This window comes from Pediculus humanus, genomic scaffold, assembly GCF_000006295.1.
Source record: "Pediculus humanus corporis 1103172107500 genomic scaffold, whole genome shotgun sequence".
NCBI classification, from domain to species: domain Eukaryota; kingdom Metazoa; phylum Arthropoda; class Insecta; order Psocodea; family Pediculidae; genus Pediculus; species Pediculus humanus.
In genome coordinates, this window is record NW_002987116.1 from 94910 (window position 1) to 99119 (window position 4210).

Here is a 4210-nt window from a genome sequence, read left to right on the forward strand (position 1 = left end):
TTATCGATAAATAATTATTATCATTATCGATCGAAATACGTAAACGTTTTTTGTGTGGTTGCTCCATTTTTCGTTTCGAATGATCCACATTTAAAAAATTTTTTTTTTTAAGAAGAAGCAGAAGAAAAAATAATTTATTAATTGATAATAATCGCATTAAGTATTTACGCACGTAAAATTTTTTTTTTTTTTTTTTTTTTTATTAATCGAATCAAGTATACGTGATCGTCAACACATGAATATTAATAAACAATTAATTTATTTATTTTTTACTAGTGTCACTACTACTCCTACTACTACTACCACTAATAATAATAATAATATTTATCGTCGGTAATAGTAATAATAATAATGATTAAATTGCAGTCTATAATGTATAAAAAACGGATTTCCTTGAAAGGTACAAAAAAAAAAAAACAAGAGTGTGTGCGTGTGTGAGTGCGTATAAATGTATATATACAAGATAGGTGGTTTAAAGAGAGAGAGAGAGAGAGAGAGAACAACATTGACATTCTACGACCGACACACGCGGTCGGTCGGGAAATGGTAAAGTTGACACGATGGGAAAGAAAAAAAAAATCCCGGCCATTTTCAGATCGTTATTTTATTTATATTTTATTCAAATCCTATGTATAAAATCCTGCGTGATTTTTACCATTTTGAAGCCGCGTAAAATTATTATTATTATTATTATTATTATTATTATTATTATTATTATTACCAGGTGACGTTACGCATATGGGTGAAGCGTGTGTGTGTGCGTGAGAGTTGGAAGTATTCTTGTTCGAGGTATTGGACGATTCCTGTTTTTTTTTTCTCTCAGTTATTTAATCAGTCACGAATTATGGGAAAATTGACAGGAAGGGAGGAAGAGAGAGAGGGAGGGAGGGAGGGAGGGGACGTAGGGAAGGAAGAAGGAGGGAGGGGTGGAAATTTCGTTTTTTCAAATACACCACCCTGATAGTAGTTTTAATTTCTTTTTTTTCGTTTTTCTTACTTTTTTTCGAACATAACGGTTGTATATAAAATTGGGTGGGGCTTTACATAATTACGTTTATCGAGTGTTGCACTTTGACATTTTCCCGCCCTTTCTCTCTCTCTCTCTCTCTCTCTCTCTCTCTGACAACACACGACTGACTAATTTCGCCACACAAATAATTTTTTTTTTTTTTTATGGTTTTTTTTTTTTTTTTTTTTTTACAATTCACAATGGATACTGTGAGAAAACTATTATTATTATGTTTTGGATCGATTTTGAAATGAAGGCACCCTCATGTGTTAATGTGTAAGAGTGAGCGAGCGAGTGGAGGGGGGTTGGGAGTTGTGGGGGAGGGAGTAAGAGTGGGAGTGGGAATAGAGAGCAAAGAAAAAGTTGTTTTACTTTTTAAATAATTTATTTTTTTTTTTGTTTATAATTCACTCGCACAATTTTTAATTTCGTTTCCCGGAAATTAAAAAAAAGTAATAATAATAATAATAATAATGATAATTTTTTTGTAATCTTTCCTCGTTTTTTCGAGTTTTCGGCAGACGAAAAAAAAAAAAAACTTAAAAAGAAGGAAAAAAAAAGGGGGGAAATCAATAATTAAATTCAAGAAAGTTTTAACTTCCTTTGAAAAAGGAAAATTCGACTATTAAAATTGAATTTCCCTGTTCGTTAAAAAATTTACAATGGTAATAGTAAATGGTAATTTGCAGTTTTCAAAAATGACTCGGCATAAAAAAAAAGAAAAAGGGAGGGAAAAGGGGGGAAAACCTTTTATATTTTCCCGGAAAATAGCTTTCAATTATTTAGTTGGCGGTTTTGCAATATGGCGACAATCGTACCGTCGTTAACACGCAACCGATATTTTTTTTTTTTTAGGATCAAAGAAAAGCTTTATTATTATTATTATTATTACTAATTTTTTTTTTGTCGTTATTGAATGGTGTTTGTTTGTTTGTTTGTTTGTTTGTTTGTTTGTTTATCTTTTTTTTTTAATTATTTTTTATTTTTCTTTTACCCCCATTCGAGCTTTTTTTTTTTTTATATTCAAATTAAAAAAAAATTAAAAATATTTAATGTGATGAATTTTTAAAGGAATGATTGATTGATTGATTGATGTTGTTGTTGTTGTTGATGCTTTTCGTTACGACGACGTAATTTTCTCTCGTTTACGATTGTTATTATTATCATCATATTATTTATTTACGTCGTTTGCTGACGATTTTCTTATTATTTTCCTCTGACACTTTTACTAAAACTTTACGAAATGAATGATAATGTGTGTGAGAGAGAGAGAGAGAGAGGGAAAGAGAGAGATATGTATATTTACGTCATCATCTGATAGTTGAAATGAAAACGAAAAACAATTATTTATTTATCATTTTCCTGTATAGTGTAGTTAAAAGGCAGGGTTATTTACTCTGTGACATTTTTAATCGCCACGGGTTAAATTTTCTTTTTTTGGGAAATCATGTGATGACTGTTTTTTTTTTTTTTGTTAAAGTTCGACTCGTTGCCGTTGACAACACTATTTTTGACAAATTCGATTGTTCCTCCTACTACTACCATTACGCACTCCCTCGTATTTCGTAGGCATTATTGTGATGACGTCATTTCGACATTTCGTTAAACGGGAAATGAGACGTAAAAGTCAGTGAGAGAGAGAGAGAGAGAGAGATAGGAAAAAAATGGAGTTAGTTAGAGAAAAAGGAAGTTTAAATAAAAAATAATAAAAACGGTTGTTAAAAAAAAATATATATATATATATATGAGTAGGAAACCTGTTGCTCCGACATGTTGATTTTAGTCGTCGTGACCTAAAAAAAAAAACAAAAAAAAAAAAATCGATAAAAAAATTTTTTGTTTTTTCTTTTATTTTATTTTTCCACGAGTAATAATTAATGGAGAAGACAGTTTTACGATTACTTTTTCTTTTATTCTCTGTCTCTCTCTCTCTCTCTGTCTTAAAATTCCTTTTTTTTTTCTTTTTTTACTAAAGATCGATAGAGAATGAGAGAGAGAGGGGGGATTGAAAGAGAGAGGGAAAGGTAAAATAGAAAAAAATAATTTAAAGAAAAATTTAAAATTATTATTATTATCATCATCATCAACATCATCATCATCATCATCATCATCAACATCATCATCATCATCATCATTGTAAACAAAATTTTTTATATTAAAATAAAATAGAAAAGAAAGAAACGAATTTTATCGATCTATTAATAAATAAATGAATGAATGAATAAAAAACTATTATTGATTTTCTTTCGAGTGGGTGAGTAGGGGGGAGAAGGGGAGGAAAGTAAAGGGGTAAAGGGGGGCTGCTATTTTCGTAACTTTTCTCATTTTTATTATTATTATTATTATTATCATCATTTACGTTATATCGGAATTTAAGCTTGCCGAAAGCGATACGAGAAAGAAATGAAACAAAAAAACAAAAAACACGAATTCGGAATCGTATAACAAACGTTTTTTTTTTTTTTTTTTTTTTTTTTACAAATCCTACCATCAAAAAAAAAAAAAAAAAAAAAAAAAACGTAATTTCCCCATATCATATTCGTTTGTTCTTTCGTTTGTTGTAATCCGTGACCCGTATTTTGGGAAAAAATAATAATAATAAAAAACCGAACAAACAAACAAACAAACAAAATTTTCATCGTTTTTTTTTTTTTTTTTAATTTTGCGTCCCCGGGAAAGAATTAAAAAAAAAAAAAAAATTATATGTACATAAATCGTTATAATCGTTTATTAACTTATTTATTAGTTATTTATTTTTTTTTTTTCTGTACCAAATTCGTGGGAAATAAATAATCGTGATGGAAAATGAAAAGGAGGAAGGGGAGGAGAGGGAGGAAAAAGAAAAAGTCGCCATTTTTAATTTATATTAACCGACAACGTTCCAATTAAAAAAAAAAAAAAAAAAAAAAAACATTAAAAAATTTAACACGGATGATGTTTCGTCACGTTAAAAACGATCGTTATCAGTTGATATCACCGATTATTATTATTATTATTATTATTATTATTATTATTATTATTATTATTAACGAAACGAGAATCGATCGATCGATAATGGAAAAAAAAAAAAAAAAAAAAAATTCCGCCGTGCGATAATGAAAATATCTGCGAAATTTTCGGAAAGGGAAAAAAAAAAAAATTTTTTTAGGAGATTTAAATTAAAAACGTTATCAGTCGCGCGGGGGTCTCGCTGATATCATC